Source organism: Lissotriton helveticus, chromosome 3_1 (genome assembly GCF_964261635.1).
Source record: "Lissotriton helveticus chromosome 3_1, aLisHel1.1, whole genome shotgun sequence".
NCBI classification, from domain to species: Eukaryota; Metazoa; Chordata; class Amphibia; order Caudata; family Salamandridae; genus Lissotriton; species Lissotriton helveticus.
In genome coordinates this window covers 1,038,433,330-1,038,445,907 of record NC_136061.1, presented here as the reverse complement: position 1 = coordinate 1,038,445,907, position 12,578 = coordinate 1,038,433,330, and positions in this window count along the sequence as shown.

Here is a 12,578-nt window from a genome sequence, read left to right as displayed (position 1 = left end):
CATCCGGTCCTTCTCTCCTCCAACAGCAGTACCCTTAAACAAGTTTGAAAAGACAGTCTTTAGAAAATTTGCAGATGGAGATAATCAAAAAGTCTATTTCTCTCCCAGCTCCAGGCAAAGAATGAAAATGCTCGTTCTCACAACTGGCACATGAAATGACCGGTGACGGGCCTGTTGGATTTACTTATGACTTTCCTTCATAATTAGTTCACGACAGTTCATCTGATGGTGACCCACCTTCGTGAGACGAACCTGGCGAAGATATGCTGTTCTCTAGAGTTTTACATTTACAAAGGGTACTGTGAGTCATCAACATGGTACTACACAGGTATTTTGCTGAGAGACGAACATGACTAAAACATCTCCTTTCTATAGATGCATCCTGCTTTTAAACTACTACGGGGTTCATTTTCGGTTATTTCTTTACCTTGGGCTAATCTGTTAACCTTGTAAAACATCATTCTGGATCCTACGTAACCTTTTACAGCCCGATTACTTAATCAGGAAGGACAGGGGTTTTATGGGAAACAACCAGGGACATATACAGGGGAGGTAACGGGGGTGATCATCTTTTTTTTTTTTGGCTTGGGTATTGCGACAATTCGGGGAGGGGAGGGTCGCGTATCCTGAGGTCCTTGTTTTATACTATAGGAGCCGTTGACATGTAGTTCCCTTATTTCGGGTCAGATTAGGGAACCTCTGTCGTCTTACCTGTCCTTTCCCTTACGGCCCCACCTGGGTTCATTGACTTCTAGCGGAAAAGGAGAGGTAACGACGCGGTCTCAGGGTGATTGTATTAAAGACAAGTTTTTGTGCAAATACTGATGGTATTTGAAGCCAATTAGGTGGGGTGCTAGGGGTGGCAGTCTGCCAATTTCGGGGCTAACCACTCGGAAGAGTGGGAGTGCAGAAATAGAGAGAGAGAGAGAGAGAGAGAGAGAGAGAGAGAGAGAGAGAGAGAGAGAGAGAGAGAGAGAGAGAGAGAGAGAGAGAGAGAGAGTGCAACGGCAGGCTAAATAGTACACGTGCAACAGAGAGGGTGGCAGTGTATTCAAGAAAGGCTATTTAGTGCATTACACAGTAAAGGGCATTCGCGGGTCTGCGTTAGGATCTTGTAATCATGCAGTTTGAGCATTAGACAGGGTAGAGGGGACGCGCCTTGAGAAGAAGGAAAGAAGAAAGGAGGTACCATTTTGTCGCACTTCTCGCATTCTCGGTCCTTCGACCAGTTGGGTCGACGCCTCAGTCACACACACACATTCCCTCATAGTTTCGCATCATACGTGACATGGGTTCATTCGTCCGGTCTGGTTTAAGGGTGATCACTTTGTATCAGGGTGGTGCTAATTTTTCGGGTTTGTTCGGTACGTGAGTAGTCTGCAGGCATGCTTAGACGCCACCTTGCGGCGCTAGTCCGTTTCGTGCATTAGACATGGCAAGGTTTCGGATCTTCGCCACACCTCGGCTGTAATCTCTGATGTAACCTGCAGAAGGAGGAAAAAAGGGGGGGGGTGGGGGACACAGCATTCGCGCACATTCAAATACATGGATTCATAAGTCCTTTACTTACCTCTTACTCGTCTTTCCTCCTCGGGGCAGGGTCCCTGGGGATATGGTTTCTGGAGTCGAGGGGGGGGGTAGTGTGTTCATATAGGTCGTGTGCGGGGAAACGTAAAAAGGAAACCAGAGGTGCCTAGTACGAGGTATCTAGTCAAAAGGATGTATCTCACTATCGGGGTCCTTAAACCTCTTTCAACGCTGTGGCGTTCTAAGGTTCTTCGGTTCTTGGGCCCCTGATACTTTGGAACGTGGTACTTTATAATATTTACATTATTTTATTTCTCCCTCCTTTTACATTCCCTCATTTACACCGTTCGTTTTACCCATCCTTGGAAGTCAAGGTCTTCCTCTACGCGAGAGTTCATGGGTCAGTTGCGTACTTTGAAGGCGGAGTGTCGTGTTGTTGATCCGATCCGTCCTCCAGGGCTGGGTAACCATCTTCCTTTAACCTTAAAGAGAGAGCAGAGTAGGGTGCACAGAAAAAACTTTCCCACCGATCCCACATTTTTTATAAAATAAAGCATGCAATACCCGTCCATAGTTTCAAAGACTTTATTTTGCAAAATCATTTCAGCATATGGATTATGAGGGTGCGGTCGTGTTTGGCCGGTCGTGGCAATGGCTAAAGTGCGTACAGTGGGGGTGTCGTTTGCAGCAATAAAAACATCGGAAAGTTTTACTCATTCATTTGCGAGAAACTAAAACGTCTATTAATTGGCTGGGGGTTCGAGGGCATTTTAATTTCATAATTTAGAAGCATAATCATAATAGTTGTAATCAGATTTCCTATATGCATACCGTACGTGTGCGTCGTAAATGAGGTTTACATCAGTTATAAAAATATAATACATTGTACATTTGTAATCAACATTTGTAACGGGGATCTTTTCATACTGTTCGTCGAGTGAGTTCTCTTTGTCTTTTCTAGCCAAGTGTACAAAGGATCGTATAAAATCTCAGAACATCAAGTTTATATTAGTGCGAAGGAACACCACGAGGTGTTCGTAAGTTCCGATTGATACCAGCGCCATTTTGGGCGGGGCCGGCTCAGTCCGGAAGCAGCATCAGGGGGAAATGTTTCCATTACTGGCAGTTTGGACCAGAGTCCTTTTCGGCAGTTCTAGAATTCACGCTAACAGAAGGTGTGGCAATGTCATGTTTGTTTCGTTGGCGATCAAGGCAGCCGTCCCTTACCGGAAACCTGCAAAGGCCGAAGGTTCCGCCGGGGACCTTTGTATGATCTTCAAGGCTGCGGAGATGCTGTCGGAGATGGGGGCTCGTGCTCCATGGGACAAATGTTCGAGTTATATGGCTGGCCAAAGTTACTCTAGTGGCCGGGGCCCGCCTTCCAGCGGATCCAGACGCCATTTTGAGGCCCTACAGGGGCCACTCTCGTCGAGTTTGCAAGAATGGAAGAGATCCTTCGGAGTGAAAGGAAGAGGTCCCTGTTTTGTGTAAGCGGGACGTTCAGCTGGGGTGCAGCTGTGATGCCCCCACCTGGGGGGGGCGAAGGAGACTCGTTCACATCGTCTCCTTCTCCCGGTGCACTCCATGCCGCTGCTTTTCATCGCCCCGCATAAAGGTCTCTCCACATCCGGTGTTCCCCAAGTGCCACCATTGTACGTTCGGTGCTGCGCAAATACTGGGGTGCCACCATTGTACGTTCGGTGCTGCGCAAGTACTGGGGTGCCACCATGGTGTGTCCGGTGCTGTGGAAGTATGGGCACCATCGCCTGACTGGGGGTGTTCGGCGTCGGGCTGGGGGCTGGGAAACCTCCTACCGGTGGAGGTGGGAGAGGCTCGTCCGCGTCGCCTCTCCCTCCCAGCCCAACTTGGACAAATTGTTGTGGAGGTACGTGCAGGACATCCCGCCGTCCAGGACTGCTGCGGCTGTGACGGAAGAGAAAAGGAAGAGGTGCCTCGTTCTCCTCTTGACATGTGGCGGGACTACCTTAGTCTTTCCAGGCCCGTTGCGGCCGGCCAAGGAGACATGTGGCGGGGCTACCTGCAAATGCCCAGGCTGCGGGCTCCTGCCTCTCCTCCGGCTCCCCCATACGTTAAGATTTCCTGACCAAGAGTTGGCGGCGGGGCTCGCCTTATATGGGTTGCCGTTGGTTGGGCGTAGCCGTAACCCTGCCCTACTTTGGAAGGTTCCAGAATGGGGGGGGGGGCGAATGTTCTGTTTGACTTTCATTTTCAAAGTTTATCGTTATTATTCCTTGTTTGTTGTGTTAAATTAAAAGTTCAAGTTCATTGATGGTCTACGGATTTTGTTTTACCATTTCTTCCTTTCCAGGTTGCTTTTATGCTAAGTTTCTGCTAACAGAGGTCGAGTAACTCGGAAACACGTGTAGAGGGATGACGCAGATTTGTACATTACATACACACAAACTCAGACGGGGGACAGTACAAGTACGACATACAAAGACCCAAGTCAAATATAAAAACAGTTATTGGCCATAATTATCTCTTTCCGTCTGTGAATTTTAAACGAGGCTGGGTTCCCGTCTTGACATTGCCCGACCTAGGAGAACTTGAGCATGCCGCTGAGATTTTCCTGGCGAAATCTGTGCCATCGGGCATAATCAAACGTGGCAGTTCTGTCTGGTCTGTCTATGTAAGTCGGGTTCTTCTTTGTCTCGCGCCTTTTCTCGTACTGTCGGTCTGTCGTTCCTGTCGGCCCTTTGCCTTTACTCACGCTCAGTAGAGTCGGGCATTGGGCTTTCCAGTGTCCGACATACCTACAAAAAGCGCATTGGTCTGACCCTAAGTCTGGTCGTCCTTTGCATAGTGTCGGGGGATAAGTTGTGGGTAGCGGTGTCCTGGGGTTGTCCTGTCGGTATATTTCTCTACTTGGTTTGTCCTCGTCTTTTCTCTGTCGTTTCGTAGCCTCTCTGCGCCACATACCGAGACTGTCGAGCATAATTGGCGTTGTCTTATTATTTCGAAGGGCTATTTCTAACGTTTCTATTTTATCAAGGTCAAAGGATCCTGCCAGTGGCCACTGTTTGTCTTGGCTATCTTCGGTATACCTGTGCCATAATTTATTATAAGCTATGGTGACTAACCCATAGTTTATGAACATGTCCTTATTAGGGGTGCCTTCTAGTGGAGCTATATGGTCCACCTCTAACACCCGGTCCGGGTTAAACAGGCTATTTATCAGTGGGGAGAAGACAGACATGACGGCTCGTAACGAGGGACTAAAAAAGTCAGCACTGCCTATCTTATCACTAGGTGCAAAGACTAGACAGAATATTTCTATTCTACGTTGTTTGCAGGTAGTGAATACCTCATGGATCAAAAACCAAAAGACCGACAAATAACAATGGGGAGAATGAGTAGGACCGCAAAGATCTGCGTTACCTACCCTTTTCACTATCTGCAAAAAGGGTGGTCACTTCCCTGTTTGCAGACAGGGAATCTCCAGGAAACAATATTTTTGCGAACAACAGTTCAGTTTCAAGCAATTATTGAGTGGGGGAGAAAGAAAACAAGCGCGGCTGCTACCCTGCCTATCCTCCACTGCTTGCAAAGAGAGAGAGCCTGTTGTTTCTCCGTTTGCAGACAGTGAATCTCCAAATAAAAAAAATAAAAATAAAACGAGCAATACTAGTATTTTGAACAATCAGGCAATCAAACAAATTTTTTCGCAACTTGTCGTGGCAACACGACCTTACCCGGACCATGTGGACAGTTTCTTGTCTTCCGAATCCAGCGCCCGATCGTCCTCTTTTTCTCGTATTTCTCACGGCACTCCTGATGGTTCCCAGTCAGGACCGTAGATCACTCGAGAGAGGTCTGTTCGGAACTAGTGAAGTTCGGATGATCGGCTGCCAGACGAGGGTCTATTGGGCAAGAGCTCTCCCGATCGTTGCAGTCGTTCACTCTGTCGTCGGGACCTCTCCCACTGGATCCACGAGTCGCTGATGGGCCCCACGCTTGGGACGCCAATTGTAAAAAGTTCAATCGGGTCGGGGACAATCGATATTTGCCCGGCGGTATTGCCTCTGTGACCCTCTAGTTATTAAATCAAATGAAGAGGCAGGCGCTGGAGACTGGAAAGCAGGAAACAAGGTTTTCTTTATTCTCTCCGGAGGAGAACACAACGAAACGGACAGAAGGTATCGTTCTGAGGTGCTCTAACTGTATTCCTGAGGCCTGGCCTCTTATACGCACATTTATGACTTTATTGCAGATTACACATACATGTTAAAGCTTTGATGTACGGAAAAGACATTCTCGGAACTCCCCTTTGGGCCCGTTCCCATACACAGTTACAGTTGAAGTCCCCACCCTAGTCACAACAGGTGATGAGCATCGCGCAGCTGGATAATCCGCCGATTCACGGAATGTGGGGGGTTTGATCGGGTCTCATGGGGTGGGGGGCTTTGATCAACCCGGGGATTCTTTGATGGGGGAAGCTTTCTATTGTACGGGGAGGGGCAAGGATGGTATCGGCAGAGCTGGGTGTCGGCTTGGGAACGGGGAGGACAAAACGGGCACACGGGGAAAAAGGGGTTTGCATCTAAGGGCCGGAGATCATGAAAGGAAAGCAGGGAGGTGTCGCGCTGGGAACAGGATGAGGGTCTGGGGCAGAGCAGCGCCGAAGAGGGGTTTATGACTCAAGGCAGGTGCAAGCAGGGGGTGGTCAGCGTGCAGGCTTAGCGAAGGCAAAGGGCTATGTCAGGGGCCAGCGGCATGCAAAAGGGTTTGTTCTGATCGGGGCATCTTAAAATGGCGGGCGCGCACGACAAAAGTGTGGCATCAGGGGAAGAGGCAAGATGGCGCAGATAATGTTCACCAAAACGTACTAATTTTCCACACCTATGGGCGGTAGATTGGGGGCTACTGGCCCCATCTGCCTACCAGGGGGGTCAGACAGACTGTAATTTTTTTGGGGGGCATTGGCATGCCGATCTTGGCAGCCCCCACCCCTATATTCCACGAAATAAAAATCCCTGGTATTTAGTGGGCTTTCTGCTTTCCCGGGCGAGGGGGGCAGAAAGACTGATTTTCCCCTAATAATTTTGGAGTGAGCAATGGCCGTTGCCCAAGGGGATGCTCCCCCTCCCTGGGGGCTAGTTGGTGAATCTCTGCTTGGGGATCACCCTCCTGGGGCGATCCCCAAGCAGGGTGCTACTAGGGAGGGATACCATTGGAAAGGGGAGATTCTCCGCTTTGCTATGATAGCTCTCCTGACTTTCTATGTGCTCAGGGGGCTGAAATAGCCCCATGAGCACATAGAAAGTGAAACTGAAATGAGCCTATTGGCTCATTTCAGTTTTGGTTTCCGTGCAATGACGTCAGCGCGACATGAGCGCTGATCGTCATTGCACAGAAACCAAACACACAGCCTCGGGAGCTGGGGAAACTCTTCCCCAGCTCCCGAGGCTGTTGGGGGGGAACAGGGAATCCGTTTGGTGCCTGCACCAGAGGGATTCCCTGAGCCATGTGATCAGACGGCCGGGTTCTAGGGTCACATTTAGCTTTTCAATTGTAATCCTAACCCTGGCAAATGTAGACCATTTTGGGAAGAAAGGTATTGATGTTTTTTCCATCTGAAGTGACCATAGGCCCTAAGCCTGATAGCCTAAGATTGGGCACCCCGGAGTCCACTCAAGATTCATGCAGTAGCAGGGGGGTTGCAAATCTGAAGGATAGCCCATGCACGTAAGAGCGGTGGGCGATGGGGCCGTGTGGAAGGGTATTTCGAGAGACGACGCAGAGGGAAAATTAAATAAAAAATACATTTTCCCTTGAGGTCGTCTCTCGAAATCCCGCCCTCCCGCCTCCACCCGGCCCCACTGCTCTTACCTGTATGGGCTGCGGCTGTCACAATCTCAATTGGTAGAGATACAGGGAGGAGAGTGATTAACATTGTGGGATATGAGGACCAGTGGGCCAGGGAATGTTGGAAGGGAGAGGAGTTTGCCCCCTGGTGTTGGGTAGCAGGTGCATTGAATGCCTCAAAGAACATAAAGATTGCAACGTTGCAGAGGTAGCCCCTTGGGTAAAATTCTTTTCTGGAATATAGCGGGCTTGGGACAGTCTAATACCAAGTTCAACTTTTTAATGTGTTTCCGTTCATTGATAATTTGCTTATAGAAAACCTGGATATGTTCTGATTTTAAATATGAGAATGACTTTGTATTTTCTTGTGCAGCAAAACCACCTATGGTAAAAGGTCATGCCAATGGAGGTATATTAGCCATCTTACCTAGTATTTCTATAAATTGGAATCCTAAAGTGTTTGTCCATCCCTCATAACTTTGCACTTGCTTAAAGTTATTCCTGTGCAATGTAATAGGAGGACCTCATACATCCTTTATTTTGGTAAATGTTTATATCCCCCCTGGGAGGTCGTCTGACTTTTGTTTGAGTCTGTGTTGTCCTTTGTACACAGTATTAGTGTTTTCGGAAGAATGCACAATGATAATCAATGTGGGAGATTTCAATACTAAAACCTCAAACTATTTTGCTTTAACCTTTGGAAACTCAGAGTTGGATGAGGTGTGGAGTATTCCAGAGGCTATTTTACCTGGTAATATGAGAATTGCCTGATATCCAATGACCTTATTGCTTTAAATGGCAGGCTCTCAGACGATTCTCCAGCCTCTTTCACTTTTCATTCCTCTTGAGAGCAATCATTAATTGATTATATGGTAGTATCTTACCAAATGTTTGGTGCTCGTTGTAAATTTAAGGTACTGGGGACTTATTTATGTGTAGTCAAACAACAAGAGAGAAAGGGTCAAATCGTCACTCTTCTACCCCTTCAATAATCTTTACGAACAACAAAAGAGTGACACACAAGGTGCGATGCAACCTAGGAGAAAATTACTTTACCTTGAAGCCCAAGTCAAAAGGTGATTAGAGAAGAAAACTGTGATTCAAAAGGAACCCTCACGCACCAACAAAGTTGGTGACTGGCTTCATCATTGGGTTCATTTTTGAGGGCTAGTGAATGTGCCCGGAAAAGTGTCAGTGAATTAAAAGAGGAGCCAACTGTTCCCTATACCCATTTTAATAAAGGGATAGTCGACCTTCAATAAAAACAAAGTGCAAGCGGACACCTAGTGGTTGAGTGAATTTGATGTGTCACATCAAGAGAATAAATGTGACAACTATGATTGGTATTATTTAATTTAAGCTTTCTCAAATCCTCACCTGAGTATCTTATTCTTTTTTTCCTACCTGATCAATTTGGTGCAGGGGGGCTGGCGCTGAGCGGGTTACGAGCGCGAACGGGCGCAGACGGTCTTGCTTTTGGCGCGCTGGTGGCGTGTCTGCTGCGCACCAGTGTGTGCCTAAATAGCGTCAGGGGCATGGGAGCTAGCCCTCTGACCTACTACCTTCAAGATGGCCACCTCAGCCTCGGAAGTCCCGCAAATGCCTTGCGATAGACTTCTAGCTGAGAGCGGGAGATGTGCAAAATTAGGCTGCAAAGGTACAAAGATTAAAAAATATTTTTAAAAGCAGCAGCGTAAGAGTTGTGTGAAATAAAGCAAATAGAATCAAGAACAATGTGGGTCACTCCCGGCTGAGCCTCAGGAGGATTTCTCAGTGCGCGCTCGCATCAGTGTGTAAAGATGCAGCAACAGTAGTATATTTCCAATGAGGCACGTTGAGTAGTAGAGGAAATCCAAATGTAGATTTATTTACATTTCCAGCATAACACGGGAGTACTGCTGTTCTCTTCAAAGTACAACTGTTGAATGCCGATTTAACAGTTGTTATCTCTGTTTGAGAACAGTACCATGAGCGATGCAACGTCAAACATAAACTATGATTGGTATTATTTAAAATAAGCTTTCTCAAATACTCACCTGAGTATCTTATTCTTTTTTTCCTACCTGAGCAATTTGGTGCAGGGGGGCTGGCGCTGAGCGCATTACGAGCACGGACGGGCGCCGACGGGCTTGCTTTTGGCACGCTGGCGGCGTGTCTGCTGCGCGCCAGTGTGTGCCTAAATAGCATCAGGGGCATGGGAGCTAGCCCGCTGACCTACTACCTTCAAGATGGCCGCCTCAGCCTCGGAAGTCCCACGAAACCCTTGCGGTAGACTTCTAGCTGAGAGCGGGAGATGTGCAAAATTAGGCAGCAAAGGTACAAAGATTAAAAATTATTAAAAGCAGCAGCGTAAGAGTTGTGCAAAATAAAGCAAATAGAATCAAGAACAACATGGGTCACTCCAGGCTGAGCCTCAGGAGTACTTCTCAGTGCGCGCTCGCGCACATGGGTGGGCGGTGTCTACCTACTATTTTCACAGGGTGGGCACCGTCTACCCTGTCAAGAAGTTGGGCCACACTGTAAAATGCTGAATTTGTCCTGGTGTAATTTGCAGACATTGGGACACATTCAACAGCGCCTGCACACTGTATGCTTTTGATCCGAGCAGTACCATGCAGGAGGCGAGGTGATCTTTCCAATTTCAGACTACAGCTGGACCATAACAAAGGCCGAATTTAAGGGGCCATCAGGTCTTCTTTTGTTGGAGTATCAATGGCAGGAAGCTATCTGGAGCCTCACACCTACATGCAAATGCAGTGAAGGGGAAACAAAGGCACACAGCTTGTTAGCAAGTAACACTTACTTAAAAGAGGCACACTTTAGACTTAGTTCAGTCTTTGTATATGTCCGATGTGTTGGTCTATCCCAATGTTTACAAAAAATAATTTAAATACCACTATTTTTTATTTCTATTATAATGCTACTCATCAAAATGCAGGGTGTCAGTGCGCCTTACATCACACATACTCATTGCACAGACAATGTATCATACATGTTTGTAAATCAGTATTCAGGATATGTTACATAAGACAGTGAGGGTTACAAGGTGTACTAGTCGCGTTTTGTCCTTCATAGCTCATTGCCCTATATTAGAAGGATTACAATTTATGAACTGTAGATAACAAAAGGGTCTCTGTGTTGAAAACAGTAACCCACTTACCTACCTACATAAAATCAATAGCTGTCATCTGCATGTTACATGAAGTGCTTTGCAGGAGACACATTAACCGTCTGTGCTACTCTGAGTCAAAACGGGCACTAAACAATACACAGAAGTTAGAAAGTAGGTCTCTGGTTGGCAGAGGTTTACACCCTCTACAGTAAAATGGTCAAAGAGAGCACATTCCTAAAGCACAAATGTACAGAAAAAGACTAATAGGTCTCCTTGTAGTTCAGCAACACTTGAACTGTAATAATCCTATGGTTTCAGCATTTGGACAGGACAAATAAGCGGGAAAGTTACATTTTTTTTCCTTTTTCTTTATTAGAAGATCCATAAAAGTAGAGTTGACAAGAAACAGCCAACACGTGTTACGTCAGTACTATAGAGCAGTACTATGACGTTTTCAAGGCTATGCAAGTGAAGCTAGCACGGCGCATCCAAGATCATAACATGTCCGTATCAATAAATATAAAAACAACGACCATAGCAATTAGAATACAAGTCGAGCACGCAGCTGCAAGGAACAAGAGTCCATATGATCCGATGAGATCACTTGAGGTAGATGTAATTGGCTATCGAATAAGTGTAACATGAAGCGTTCCCCTGGAATCACGAAGGCAACACGTCTCAATGTATAAAAGGTGAATCATGAGAGATGGGGATATAGGAGTCCATATACGAAGTCAGATGGTTATGTGCCACAGTCAATCAAGTCGAGAGATCCTAAATATGGCTACTCGAACAAGCGACGCCCCTCATAGACAATTATAGCGTACTCGAGCCCAGCCCCACAACAGTTAAGGAGCGGTAACGTGATGATAGATTCCACGTAATAACGGAATCCGAGAAACAAAGTAACACTGCAGAAAACCACGTTATACACCCTGTCCAAGTATGAACCCACACTTTAAATTAACCTGCGCTCACCCTCTTGATACAGAGCGGGCAAGCTTATCTAAAGAGGCAATGTGTAAAGTATTTGTGCAACACACATACACAGTAACATTATGAATTCACCACAAAAAGACTCTGCACGGGTTTAGAAAAATAGAGAATATTTATCTGAGTAAAAGAAGACCAAAACAACCAAAATCTAATAAGTAGAAGTCAAGATATTAATTTTGAAAGATTAAACCAAAAATAATGCTTAGAAGTAACTAGCTGTCAAAAGGTTACTTGAGGTTGCTAGGGACTGGTACAAATCCAAAGTTCACCTCGATGGGGGGCAGGCCGGCTACAGGACCCAGACAGGACCCGCTGAAGAAATACCTTGGCTAGAGCAAATATTGATGTCAAGAGCCTACTGCGTAGTTGTTAAGCTGCTCAAAGTGAGTCTAGCCTCGTTGTCGAGCTTCGTTGAAGTGAATGTAATGTGTCATCGTCGAGCCACGAAGACTGCGGAACCACTGTCGTATAGCAGCTCCTGCATCGGAGGGCGATGCAGACGAATTTCTCAAGCAGCCGAGGCAATGCATCGTTTTTGCAGAAATCAGCTGCAGAATCCACTTCTGAGGCCCAGGACTGGAGGGGGCACCTCCAGCAAAGGTAAGACTCACATATGTCCAGCAGCATCAGCAGGATTGCAGGAAGTCTTTCGTGTCCCTGAGACTTTAGAAAGTAGGCAAGCCAGCAAGTCCTTGGAGTCACTTTGGGTTCAAGTGAGATGGGTCCATCCCTTTTTCTCAGCATGGCAAATATCAGCCGGCAGCAGGGCAGCTCAGCAAAGCAGAGAAGCAGTTCCTCAGAACAGTCAGTCAGGGCTAAGTGGCAATCCTTACAGCACAGCATTATTTACTCCTGTTCTTCCCAGGCCCAGTAGTGTACTAATTTGGTATAGTCAGAGCCTCAGTACTTACACCCGAAAGTGCCTTTGTTGTAGGGGGGATTTTAAAGGAGCTGTCAGGTTCCCCACAAGTACCTCTTTCTTGTGGAGAGTTCTCGCAGAGACGACACGAGCTATCGCCCCCACACCCACCCTACCCTACTCTGGATAAGGAACAAACCAGGATATGGATGGGAGTGAGGATAGTAGCCAATATTTAAGGATTAGGATGGTGTTGGG